The following is a 14,529-nucleotide window of genomic DNA, read 5'->3' as shown; positions in this document are numbered from 1 at the left end:
CCTCCTGGTGAGTGGGAGTTCCACAGAGGGCATGCTTTGGTTTGTAAATTGACTGTTAACTCTTGAGAGTTCTGTCTTGGAGCACATGTTGAACTTGCCATGTAGAGTATCTGGTGAATGGGGAGGTAAAAGGTAAAAGGCTATATTTGTATTTCTTTTTATATTTTTATTTTTTGGAGACGGAGTTTCTCTCTTTTCGCCCAGGCTGGAGTGCAATGGCATGATCTCAGTTCACTGCAACCTCTGTCACCCAGGTTCAAGTGATTCTCCTGCCTCAGCCTCCCAAGTAGCTGGGATTACAGGTGCCCACCACCAAGCCTGGCTAATTTTAATTTTTATATTTTTAGTAAAGATGGGGTTTCACTACATTGACCAGGCTGGTCTCAAACTCCTGACCTCAGGTGAGCCATCTGCTTTGGCCTCCCAAAGTGCTGGGATTATAGGTGTGAGCCATTATGGCAAGCCTTTTTTTTTTTTTTTTTTTTTTTTTCTTTTTGACACAGGATCTCTCTATCACACATTCTGGAGCATGGTGGTGGGATCACAGCTCACTGCAGCCTTGACTTCCCAGACTCAAGCAATACTCCCACCTCAGCCTCTTGAGTAGATGGGACCACAGGCTTGCACAACATTGTGTTGCTAATTTTTTAAATATTTTTTTGTAGGGAAAGGGTCTCATTATGTTGCCCAGGATGGTCTCCTGGGCAACATAATGAGACCCTTTCCCTATAAAAAATAACAAGTTGCTCCTCCTGCCTTGGCCTCCCAAAGTGCTGTGATTATAGCTGTGAACCACTGTGCCTGGCTCTATATTTGCATTTCTAAAGGGCTAAGTAGGAAGTGGAGAATCAGATTTAAAAAGGATAGGAAATGATAAGAACAGATAAAACAAGAATTAAACTATATCTTAGAAAAATGGGACTACTCAGTTACAAATCTCCACTGCCAAGTTCAATTCCATTTTTATGGGATTTGGACACCATATTCATTCTGGCTACTTCCTGCTAAAATGGGTCATAGTCATTGGGAATCAGAATGGAAAAGGTCTACTTGGAGTTGGAAATATTCATGAGTACTCAGACTTACAGATGTTTGTTGGAGCAATATGGTGCAAGGTCTCCAGAGTCCCTGGGAAAGCATGTCTTGCATTCCCACACAGAGGGTGCAACAGCAGTAAACACGACAACAGAGGGATATGCCTATCCCTGCAATTAAGGCCAGTGTTACAAGCAGCTTTTGCCACCAGGATGGTTCTGACCCAGATTTGGATAGTAACCACTGGTCTAGGGACAATGTGGGGTCAGACATAGCTTCGATTTGTTGATGCATATCTCGCAGGGCTATCTGAGACATTTCCCAAATTATCTGGGATGTATACATAGCAATTGATCTTAATTATCATGCAGGATCCCCACTGCCAGTTGTAACCGGATATGATGACAGGTTAGCTAAATATATATTTAGCAGGCTACAGAAAGTATGAATACCCATGAAGGTAGTCGTAAGCCCTGTCTAGTTCTTGAGAATGGATCAGTTTAGGTAAATACCTGCACCTCCTCCAGGAGGTGGCATTGCAGATGGGCTAGGCCTCTGCATGTAATGAAGGCAAACAGATTTTTAATAAGAGGCATTTCTATGGAAACAGAAGAGAAATAAATCTTAACGTTCGGAACAGTCTATCCAGATGTTAGACTCAAAGCGTCTTTAAGTTACAGAGGATTCAGTGACAGTCTGAAATGTTTTTCTTACACGTACTACAAGGAATAATGAATAATGTAGTAGTAATTTCATTGAGACCATATTAGAAAAATGGAAGAAAAAATTGAAAGCATTAACTTGGGACTTGTAGCCTGGAAAGAATTCAGGATTTAGTCCAAATTTCAAAAATATAATAAAAACTCAAAAACAATGGACAAGACTGGAATCTAACAGGAGGGGTACTATGATCTTTTTCTGACACAATTTTTCTCCAGTGTCCATGTTTACTAAAGATAAGTTGTAGTAGGACAAATTTATTTGCAAAATTTTTTGTCTTGTTATACTTGGTCTGAGTATTTGCATAAAATGCAGCAAGAACGATTATTTGCCATATAGGCTGTTTTTAAAATTACTTTGCTGAACTTTGATCCATAAGGAATTTTAGATTAGATTTTTTTTAAGCCTAAAGCCCAGCCACAGATTTATCTGTGCCCAGAAATACTTCTATGGATTTGAGTGAATTCCTACCCTCTTGAGGGGCCAAAATAACTTTGAGCCCCTGGGCCTATCAGAAAAATGACATTCGTTACTTACAGATCAGGAAACCCTGCACAGAGACTGTGTAGACAAAGTGTGAAGCCAGTTTTCCCAAGGGGGGTTTTATTGGCTGTATAAGTCAACTTTGATTCCTTAGTCTGTTTCCATCTGAAAGTATGCCATTCCAGTCAGAGCCTTGGTACAATAACCAGTTTCTCCAGTGGTGCCCTGTCACAAAAGAAAACAGATTCTTATTGAACTTATGCAAATAAGTGTACTCCCATAAATTAAGTATACTTACAAATAATTTTCAAATTCTGGGGAAATCAGGTAGAGAGAAAGAAATACATTCCAATTCCTGCTCACAAGAGTTTACTTTATCCAACTGTTAAAAGCTGCAAATAACTTGAAAGAAGGGTTTTCTCAACTCTGAAAAACAAAATAAAAAGAGTAATCAAATGTTTTAAACAAAAAGTGATAGAACATTACTTCAATCTTTTGTTATTTCAGTGCATGCAATTAATTCCTATGCTGTTCAATATGGAATCAGCAATCCTCATGAATATATCAGTTTTCCGTGAGAGTCCTGGAAGCTTTTCTCTCTATTTAGTCCAATGGCACAATCTCTAAAGTTATCAGAAACCTGTATTTAAGAGTACTCCTCAGAGTTCAATAGCTGATTATAAACTGCCCTATGAAAGGATCAAAGTAAAACAACCATTGTGGACAGCAAAAGTCTTAGAACAGCCATGGTTAAAGACATAATTGACTAAAAATTTTGGTTACTTTTATGGCATACAACAATTTTACATAATAATCACTACTGACAACATATTAAGACATATCAGAATCATAAGAATCTCATGCAAGTTTGGAACACATACTGATAACACATTTATATAAATATAATCTAAAGAAGGTTAAACACTATTTCATATTTCACAATGCTTTCTGTATGATTTTAACATGCCAAATCAACTATGTCTCTTTTGGACTTTAGGGTACTGAATATCTAAAAGGAATAACCAGAGCAAAAAAAGGCTTAATTTAGAAATTAACTTTGGAAAGTTTGTAAAATATTAAATGTTTAAACACTTGATGTTACAAAATGGAATTCCAGGTCTGTATAAGGAAAAGGGAAAATCTTTGCTCATTGATAGAGGGTAGACTCAGCTTTCCAAAAAAAAAAAAAAAAAAAAAAAAAAAAACCCAATAAAGACAGCATGAGGCCAACTAAATCTGTCTCTATTCTCTTCCCTTTTTTCTTCTGTCACTTGTTCAAAAGGCAAAAAAAAGCTTTTGTTATCCTTTAATGTTACATGAAAATTCTGTTCAAAAGAGAAAGCTGGCCAGGTGCAGTGGCTCACACCTGTAATCCCAGCACTTTGGGTAGCAGACGAGGGCAGATCACTTGAGGCCAGGAGTTCGAGACCAGCCTGGCCAACATGGCAAAACCTTGTATGAACTCCAAATACCTGAGACAGGTCTCAGTTAATTTAGAAAGTTTATTTTGCCAAGGTTATGGATGCACACCCATGACACAGCCTGAGGGTCCTGATGACATGTGCCCAAGGTGGTCAGGGAACATGTTGGTCAGGGAACATTTTAGGAATACATGAGACATCAATCAATATATGTAAGATGTACATTGGTTCCATCCAGAAAGGTGGGACAATTCAAGCAGGGAGGAGGCTTCCAGGTCATAGGTAGGTGAGAGACAAATGGTTGCATTATTTTGAGTTTCTGATTAGCCTTTCTGAAGGAGACAATCAGATATGCATTTATCTCAATGAGCAGAGGGATGACTTTGAATAGGAAACAAAATGAGAGGCAGGTTTGCCCTAAGTAGTTCCCAGCTTGACTTTTCCCTTTAGCTTAGTGATTTCGGGGCCCTAAAATTTATTTTCCTTTCACATTTCTCCCCTTTTTAAAAATCTTTTGGAGAAAGCATTTTATAAGAAACTGAGCCTCTGGTCTCAGGTTTTTTCTGATCTCTCATGGCTAGGATGGTTTATTCTTAGAGTTATTAGGAAGGCTCATTTTTAGCAGGTTAAGTCTCATGTCGAATGAAGAGAAAATAAGGGGAGGAAGGGAGAAAAACAACAACAAACAAAAGAACAATCCTGGAAAATAATATAGGCCACATTACTCAGAAGTCCATACATCAGTAGGCAGTTATGAAAGTGGCTTACATGTGCAAATAAGTTGCTGTTATTTTCTACTGAAGTTTAAGTTGTCTAGATTCAGTTGACAGGGATTTAAGAAAACATAGCTTAGTTTTCAGAGATTTAAAATTAGGAAAAATGGAGGGTGATGGAAAAGGAAGGAGAAAAAAATTGAAAACATTGTTTTTGGGACTTGTAGCCAGGAAAAATTAGAATTCAGACCATACTGTAGAAAATAATAAAAAATGAAAAACATTAGGCAAGACTAGAATCTAACAACAGGTGTACAATAGTTTTTGAAACGTAATTTTTCTCTCTCTAGTTTCCCAGTTTTACTAAAGAGAAATCATGGTAGGACCAATTTGCTTTATTATACTTGGCCAGATTATTTGTATAAAATGCAGCAAGAAAGGCCAGGTGCAGTGGCTCATGCCTGTAATCCCAGCACTTTGGGAGGCCGAGGCAGGCAGATCACAAGGTCAGGAGATTGAGACCAGCCTGGCTAACATGGTGAAACCCTGTCTCTACTAAAAATACAAAAAATTAGCTGGGCATGGTGGCACATGCCTATAGTCCCAGCTACTCGGGAGACTGAGGTAGGAGAATTGCTTGAACCTGAATTGCTTGAGAGGCAGATGTTGCAGTGAGCTGAGATCACATCACTGCATTCCAGCCTGGGTGACAGAATGAGACTCTGTCTCAAAAAAAAAAAAAAAAATGCAGCAAGAAATTTTTTTTTTTTTTTTTTTTGAGATGGAATCTCACTCTGTCACCCAGGCTGGAGTGCAATGGCATGGTCTCAGCTCACTGCAACCTCCACCTCCTGGGTTCAAGCAATTCTCCTGCCTCCGCTTCCCAATTAGCTGGGACTACAGGCATGTGCTCCTATGCCTGGCTAATTTTTTAAATATTTTTATTAGCGATGGGGTTTCACTACGTTGGCCAGGCTGGTCTTGAACTCCTAATCTCGTGATTCTGCCCACCTCAGCCTCCCAAAGTGCTGAGATTACAGGTGTAAGCCACCATGCCTGTCTAAGAATAATTATTTTTTACATAGGCTTTTAAAATTGGCTTTGATGGAACTTTGTTCCATAGAAGGAATCTCAGATAAGACTTTTTAAAACCAAGCCCAGCCATGGATTTGTATCATCAAATACCTATGAGTTGGGTGAATTTTTCCCCTTCTGAGGTCCCGAGATAACTTGGGGCTCCTGGGCTGTCAGAAAGTGACATTCCTTACTTACCACAGGTCAGGAAACCTCTACAGGGACTATGTAAACAAGGTATGAGGCCAGTTTTCCCAAGGCACTTTTATTGGCTCTATAAGTCAAGTTTGATTCCTTACAGGAAAGCACACCATTCCAGTCAAAGCCTGGGTAAAATCACCAGTTTCCCCAATTGTGTCCTATTTCATTTACAAATGAAAACAGATTCTTACTGCACTTATGCAAATAACAATATTGCCATAAGTTAAGATTGCTCACAAATAGTTTCCAAATTCTGGAGAAATGTGGTAGAGAGAAATATGCTCCAAATTTTTTTCATAGTAATATATTTAATTGTTAAAAGCTGTCAATAGGCTAGGCGTGGTGGCTCACACCTGTAATCCCAGCACTCTGGGAGGATGAGGCATGTGGATCACCTGAGGTTAGGAGTTTGAGACCAGCCTAACCAACACGGAGAAACCCTATCTCTACTAAACATACAAAGTTAGCCAGGCGTGGTGGCACATGCCATAATCCTAGCTACCTGGGAGACTGAGGCAGGAGAATTGCTTGAACTAGGGGGGCAGAAGTTGTGGTGAGCCAAGATTGTGCCATTGCACTGCAGCCTGGGCAAAAGGTGCAAAACTGTGTCAAAAAAAAAAAAAAAAAAGTTGTCAATAGCTCAAAAGAAAAGTTTCCTTGACTCTGAAAAACAAAAGGATCAGCAACATTTTAAGCAAAGATGTCAAAAAGATTACTTCAGTCTTTTTACTTCAGTCCAGCAGTTAATTCCTATTCTGCTTAATATTCATGAACATTTCAGCTCTCCATGAATCCTGAACGTGTTTCCTCTATTCTGATGTCACAATCTTCAAAGTTATCAGAAACCTGCATTCAAGAGCACCTGTTTGAGTTTTATAGCTGATTATAAAACCACCTTCTAAAGAGGACCTAAACAAGATAATAATTGTTTGTGGATGACAAAAAGTTTTAGGGCAGCCATAGTCAAAGACACAATTGACAAGGAAATTTGTTGCCTCTGTGGCACACAATAATTTAACATAACAATTATAATTATTATGATAATGTACACTAAGTCATATCAGAATTATAGGAGTTTCCCCACAATTTTGGAACATATACCAATAACATTTATACAAATACAGCCCAAAGAAAACCAAATAACATTTCATATTTGATAATGCTTTCTGTATAATTTTTATACCAAATAAGCCAAATATATCATTTTTGGGTGTTAGGAAATCTAATATGTTAAAGGATTAATTAGATCAGAAAAACACATAATTTATAATTCGATTTTGAAAAGTTTGTCAAATATCAAAGGTTTAAAACACTTGATATCACAAAATAGAATCACAGATCATTGTAAAATAAGTCATTCATTTAATCAAAATGATAACTCAAGGATTTCAACAAAAGACAAAAACCTTAATTCTTTGAGAGAGGAGATTTAATTTACCAAACAATAAGCCCTAATAAAAACAGAATGAAGCCAATTAAATTTGCTTTCCAAAATTTTATAAACAACCTATAAAATTTTAGTATTGACCATAAGATATAACTTCCATAAGCCTTTTATAAACTTTATAACATTTATTAAGGAGTTGGTTAATGCTTCAAGAAAACTTTGTCAGTCTGACACAGGGGCCCATATGCTTGCATCAGTGTCTTGCATCAGTGTGCCTTTGACATTAATCATTAATTTATAGAAAAACTGAACTTATTTTATCTCTCAAACTGGCCCTCACAATCTCACACACTCACCTATTCTGCAACAGCCTGTGGGTCTGAGGAGTTGAATAGCTTCAATTTCTGGCCCTATGTCTCAGGAATGCTTTTATTTTGATAGACATCTTCTACCAGGCCTGAAGATAAGGCTTTAATTACTGTCAGGGTTTTAAATTTAGCAGGACTTGGTGTCCTTTTTAGACCCAGGAGTAAAAGCCCTATAATTGAATGTCACAATGACTTTAAAAGTACATACAGAAAGATATACAGATGCAATAACCTTAATTTTAAAAATGTTTATCACAGTTTTTTTTCTAAGCAAACCAAAACTGAATAATAATGGCATAGAAAATAATTTGATAAAATGTAAAATCTGTTAGGCCAGTTACCAAAAAGCAAAAGAAAAGACCTTCTGCAGTGTGCAGAATATTCTGTTGGAAGAAAACATTTCCTTTAGACCTTTAAGAAAACATTGTTAGTATCAGGCCACAACAAACATAACTAGAGGGGAAAAAAAATTTATATGAGCTGAAAATGAGTTGAAGGAGAGCATTTCTATTTCATGCCTTTTAAAAGGGGAGAGAAAACCAAAAATGGTGAGATGCAATAAAAGTTGAACTTTGAGTTTAAAAACAGTAAAATCACTTATAATTTATGAGTAAATCAATCTCTTAAGAAAATTTTATTGTTGTAATCAACTCTTTAGTGTATAAGTGATTTTTAAAACTCAATCTCTAGAAAGACCATTGTAATTTCCCTTTAATTACAGACAACTTGATCATATAAGTTTTTTTTGTTGTTGTTGTTGTTTTAAATAAATCCTCTTATTGTGACTTACACAGACCATCCATAACATGCTTGGACTTTCTGGTTTGTTCTGAACATCCCTCTTTCTTAAACGGTCGTTTTATTCTAGGACTGAATTTACCATACAAGATTATTTCTCATATAAAATTATTTCTCTTTAAGCTTTCTTTCCAAAAAAATACCTCTTTCTATAACTTTCTTTACGCCTCCTTTATTTCCTTGTTCCCTTTACCTTGTGTTATACATAACCTTTAAATAAGCTTTGAATTAGACACGAATTGTTCACCTTTTTAAAAAGGACACCTTTTGTTTTTTTTTTTTTTTTGAGATGGAGTCTCAGTCTGTCACCCTGGCTGGAGTGTAATGACGTGGTCTCTGCTCACTGCAACCTCTGCCTCCCAAGTTCAATCGATTCTCCTGCCTCAGCCTCTCAAGTAGCTGGGACTACAGGCACATGCCACCACACCTGGCTAATTTTTGTATTTTTAGTAGAGACGGGGTTTCACTATGTTGGCCAGGCTGGTCTCGATCTCCTGACCTCATGATCCACCTGCCTCGGTCTCCCAAAGTACTGGGATTACAGGTGTAAGCCACTGTGCTCAACCAAAAGGACACTCATTTTTTTAAAGAAAGGATGAGGTTTTCCTACAATATATATTTTTATTGAAATATCTATTATTTAATTTAATATACCTTTAGATTCTAAATTATGAGAAGTTTTGTCTACAAGTATTTATCCCATTACATTTACCTAATTATTTTATTTTAATTGTTTATCTAGATTATTTATGAAAACTGTGATTGTCATCATTTAAACTTATGAAACTTGCCATTGCAAAATTTTAACTGAGATAGTGAAAAAGACATGACCTGAGTCCATCTTGCTTCTAACCTCTAAGCTGTCCTTGTTCATTCCTGGGCATAAGTCAAATTCACTTTGGGAGAAACATATAGTTAAGCTTTGAAACAAAGATGATAAAAGTCCTTTCCCAAACAAACCACCTTACTGCCTGTGGACTACATTGCCTAAAACCACAAGATTAGAAGTTATGGTAATTTTACTAAATAATTCAAGATGTAGCTGTTTTCATTAAACCAATATCAATGTCTTATTTATTAAAAATTATATAAGCAGCCAGACACAGTGGCTCATGCCTGTAATCTCAGAACTTTGGGAGGCTGAGGTGGATGGATCACCTGAGGTCGGGAATTTGAGACCAGCCTGACCAACATGGAGAAACCTTGTCTCTACTAAAAATACAAAATGAGCCATGCATGGTGGCACATGCCTGTAATCCCAGCTACTTGGGAGGCTGAGGCAGGAGAATCACTTGAACCTGGGAGGTGGAGGTTACTGAGAGCCAAGATTGGGCCATTGCACTCCAGCCTGGGCAACAAGAGTTAAAACTGTCTCAAAAAAAAAAAAAAAAAATTACACAAGTAAAGATCATTCTGTTTTGGGCTGGACTTATAGTTTTATAACCCCTGTGCTAAATTTTGACACCTTATATATTTGCCAGGGAGAAGTATGGTATTGCTTGATCAATAAATGCAAGCAAAAATGTTTGCTGGCAATTCTTAAGACATTTCTAATATTACTTTACCAATAATTTTAAAGCTAACTTATTTATTGAAGATTTTCTTAAGTTACATAAACTTGAAAGAGCATTTGACTAGTCTTTCCTTTTTTCTGAAAAATTATTTGATATTAGTGCTTTTATTTTTCTTTAAGCCAATTAATTAGACCTCTTTTCTATATTTTTAGAAGCAAAACATTGTATACACAATACGTAAAGATATAGCTGTATTAGGCATACTGATGGAAGTACATCTTAAAGATTCCTAAGATTGCCATTTTTTCCCCTATCTTAGACTTGCGAATTCTTGATAACCTGTTTCATTACCCTGACAGTTGTCAGCTAAATAGCTGTAAATCTGCATATTGAAGGAAACAACTCTTAGATGAAAAATCAGATAGCAAAATTTACATTTCAAATTACAGAGAGATAAAGTCTGGTGGTGCTAGAGGGAGATTAAAGATGGATGCCAAATCAAACATAAAATTATTGAAATCTATCATAAGATTGTACAAGAAGCACAATTTTATTTAGATAGGGACTACCTATCTTTTAACTGGATCACTGAGCTCTAGGCAGAGTACACACTGAAACCTTGGTCTCCAAAAAGGGAGAATTATTATGAGGCTAGACCATGTGATGTTTTTTACAGTGCACTTAAAAAGTTTTTTTAAACATAGACATTTCTAAGTGTCTAAACTACGCTTTTCCTTAAAAGTCGAAGAGTAGTCTCTGTTGCGATAACTATTTTAGTCAATAAATCAGGTGACACAATACAAAAGCAAGCAGTTTAAGAGCTGAGACAAACTTGCCTGTTTACTCTCTTGGGGTTCCATAAGGAAAAATGAAAAATATGTTTCTCCTTCAAAGGGAGTCTGGTGACTTCTCCATTTTCTTTAAGGAACCACAGGCTATTATAAACTATTGTAGGTCCCTCATGCAGCAGAGGGTGCAAGAGAAAGGAGAGACAGCAGAAACAAATGAAGAAAACAGAATTCAGTCAACTAAGAAAAACTTTTGTTCAAAGAGGAAAAAAAGACAAAGTCCTAGGAGAAAAAAACAAAAACAAAAACATGAAGACCTTTTAAATACAAGCACACACACATGCACACATATACACACACATCTTGGATGTTAGCTTTTAATTAAGCTGACTTTTTACCATTGAACTCCTTTAAAAGAACCTTTTTAAATCTCATTACCATATTTCAACTAGGACAAATTGCTGCTATTAAGGGAGGAGACCACCCCTCATATTGTCTTATGCCCAATTTCTGCCTCCAAAGAAAAAAGAAGTAAAAGCTAAAAGGCAGAAATGAAATCCGCAGGAAGACAGCCCAGAGCTGTGCCCTGGGCCTGGCAGCTAAAAATCAACCCCTGACTTAGCTGCTTGTGTTACCTATAGATTCCAGACATTGTATGAAAAAGCATCGTGAAAAACCTGTCCTGTTCTGTTCTGATTACAGGTGCATGCAGCCCCCAGTCATGTACTCCCTGCTTGCTCAATCGAACACGACCCTCTCACATGGACCCCCTTAGAGTTGTAAGCCCTTAAAAGGGACAGGAATTGCTCACTCAAGGAACTCAGTTTTTTGAGATGTAAGTCTGCCAACGCTTCAGGCCAAATAAAGCCCTTTCCTTCCTCAACTCGGTGTCTGGGGGGTTTTGTCTGTGGCTCATCCTGCTACATTTCTTGGTGCCCCGACCAGGAAGCGAGGTGATTAGCGGATGGTCGAGGCAGCCCCTTAGGCGGCTTAGGCCTGCCCTGTGGAGCATCCCTGTGGGGGACCCCAGACAGCTTTAGCAACATGAATCCTGAGAGCACTCCCGGGTAGGCAATTGCCCTGGTGGAACACCTCACCAGAGCAGTGCACGACAGGGCCCCGTGGAGGATCCACTCAGTGGCTGAACACCGAGAAGGCATCGGCGCTTGGAGTCCGGACATCTGGAACACGGTAAGACCGGTCCTGGAACTTGCCCACTCCATCTGAGTAGAAGCATGGCCTAATCACCCACAGCATGCCTTTATCAGCAACTTGGTTTTGGTTTTGATTTTGACTAGATTTGTACTGTTTTGGTTTCGATTTCGGTATTGACTTTTGGTTTTGAACTGTTTTGGCTTTGATTTCGGTTCTGACTTGGCTCAAATTGCTTGATGAACGAGTAACTCCTTATCCATGCTTTGGTTTTAGTGTGAATTGCTTGGTGAGTGAGTGGAGTGAGTGGCTTTTTGCCCCCTTTTCCCTTCCCTCTTTGTGGTAAGAGTGTTGTTCTGTTTCCAGAGAGGAAAATGAGTAAAACACAAAGTAAGCCTACCCCATTAGGAATGATGTTAAAGAATTTCAAGAAAGGATTCAATGGGGACTATGGAATTGCTATCACACCTGGAAAGCTTAAGGCTTTGTGTGAGATAGATTGGCCAGCATTAGAGGTGGGATGGCCATCACAAGGAAGCCTAGACAGGTCCCTAGTTTCAAAGGTATGACACAAAGTAACTGGTAAATCAGGACACCCAGGTCAGTTTCCATATATAGATACTTGGTTGCAGCTGGTTTTAGACCCCCTACAGTGGTTAAGAGGACAGGCAGCAGTAGTACTAGTGGCAAAGGGACAGACAGCCAAGGAAGAAAGAGTAGCTCCACTCCCGCCGGTCCCTCCCCTAGAGGAAGAGGAAGGAGAGAGGAGAATAGCAGCATAAGCGGCTGGCAGAGGCAAGGAAAGACCAGCAGAGAGAAGAGAGAGAGAGAGGAGAGAAAGAGAGAGAGGGGAAAGAGAGAGAGAGAGAGAGCTAAAAGAGAGAGAGAGAGAGGAAAGAGAGAGGAAAAGAGGCAAAGAGAAAAGGGAGAGAGAGAGAGGAAGAGACAGAAGGACAAAGAGGGAGTCAAAGAGAGAGAGAGGCAGAGAGAGAGAGGAAGAGACAGAGACAGAAAGTCAAAGAGAGAAAGAAAGAGAGAGAGAGAGAGACATACAAGTAGTTAAGAAAAAAACAGTGTATCCTATTCCTTTAAAAGCCAAGGTAAATTTAGAACCTATAATTGATAATTAAAGGTGTTCTCCATGACCATATAACACTCCAATACTACTTTGTTGTCAGTGTAAACAAGAGCATAGCCTGGAAGGACTGAAACCACTGACAACCCGTAGCCTTCCTATCAAAATTCCTTAACCCAGTAACCCACAGATGGCCCAAATACATTCAATCTGTAGCGGCAATGGTTTTGCTAACAGAAAAAAGTAGAAAACTAACTTTTAAAGGAAACCTCACTGTGAGCACACCTCACCAGTTCAGAACTATCCTAAGTTTTAAAAAAGAGAGAGAGAGAGAGAGAGAGAAAGGCAGGGGAGAATTTATGTGAAAAAATGTTATATAGTAGTAAACTCTTGTCATAAAATAAATTGATTGTTTAAAGAAAGGGATGTTTGCAATAAGTCAGAAAGTTGAGATATGTCGAAGAATTGTCTGTGAAAGTTGTGAAAGAAGAAAAAGAAGTGTGTTATAAAAAAGGAATTTGTGCAAGAAATGTTGTATAATTGAAAAGTAATTAGGCCTCCTAAATGTAAAACTACTGAAAGAAAAGTTTATGTGCAAAGTGTATAAGAAAAGTAAAATATACTTGTAGTAAAAGGGTTATAAGGAGGCATAAAAATGTGGATTTTTACCTACATTAAACGGTTAAAAAAATTTTTGCTTTGAAGGCTAAAGCAAGTTTTAAAATGTTAATTGTAAAGGAAATTCTGTGTGTAAACATATTGGCTAGAGTTAAAGGGGCATCATCCAGTTTTTCTGTGAACTGGACATTAAAATAAATATACAACAGGTTTTTCTTAAAGCACTAACCTGCTCTTTAACAAAAATTATGAAAGGCTAAAAAGAGTCTAGTAAAAATCTTACCTTATGGTCAGACATTAAAAATTGAATAAATATGTCTACAAAGTTTTATTAAAACTAAGTTTAACATTAATAACACACTAACATAAAGGTGACATTTAGCTTACCTGGTATGAAAATCATATAGAAAGCATTGTCAAATATAAAATGTTGTTTGGCTTTCTTTGGTCTAAAAACTAGTAAAAATAGGTGCTAAAGGAAATTTCTCAGTAAGAAGGCACCAAGAACTATAAAGTCTGCTGCCGATGTCCCCATGTTTAAAACAAAAGGTCAATTTCTTAGAAATTATATACTTGGTTTATCTTCCACTTTCCTTTCCCTCACAACTAAAAGTCTTTTAGCACATGTACCACCCCTAGAATTTCCGGTAAACCAGTGACAGCCTGAAGATCACGTTCTCATCAAAGGGTGAAAGAAGAAAAACTCGAGCCAGCCTGGGAAGGACCCTACCTTGTGCTGCTAACCACTGAGACTGCTGTTTGTACAGTGAAAAAGGGATGGACTCATCATATCCTAGTCAAGGAAGTGCCACCCCCTCCAGAGTCGTGGGCCATAGTCACAGGAGAAAACCCAACCAAACTAAAGCTAAGAAAAATTTGACTCTTTCATCTATTCTATTACTCTTTCTTCTTTCCTCGCTCTATTGCTGACCATCTAGTTATTAACATAACCAAGTGAATTTCATCTCAAACTATCACATTTAATGCTTGCCTTGTTATACCCTGTGGGGACTTGCCAAGTCAAAGACAGCTCTCTGCTTCAGAAAAGTACCTCTGTCCCTCCTGACTCTCCTCAGACTGGGCATTAGTAAATCGGGACCATTTAATCTGGGGAGATTTTGATAAAGACCTCAGTGTCAACCAGGAGTCTTGCCCCCAGATGTAGAGCTTTTATGCCATGGT

The 14,529-nt window shown here is 37.9% G+C and overlaps 1 long non-coding RNA gene across 1 annotated transcript; it reads right to left on the bottom strand.

Moving 5' to 3' along the window:
• Positions 1–2,029: 2,029 nt before the first annotated feature.
• Positions 2,030–11,756, bottom strand: LOC115899224. The gene is made up of 3 exons (XR_004058933.1): positions 11,600–11,756; positions 2,602–2,664; positions 2,030–2,463 (listed from the first exon to the last, which is right to left on the bottom strand). It is a non-coding gene; the product is annotated as an uncharacterized LOC115899224 (long non-coding RNA).
• Positions 11,757–14,529: the final 2,773 nt, after the last annotated feature.

The sequence above is a fragment of the Rhinopithecus roxellana genome, chromosome 8, assembly GCF_007565055.1.
Source record: "Rhinopithecus roxellana isolate Shanxi Qingling chromosome 8, ASM756505v1, whole genome shotgun sequence".
NCBI lineage: Eukaryota > Metazoa > Chordata > Mammalia > Primates > Cercopithecidae > Rhinopithecus > Rhinopithecus roxellana.
This window is presented reverse-complemented; position numbering and strand designations above follow the sequence as displayed.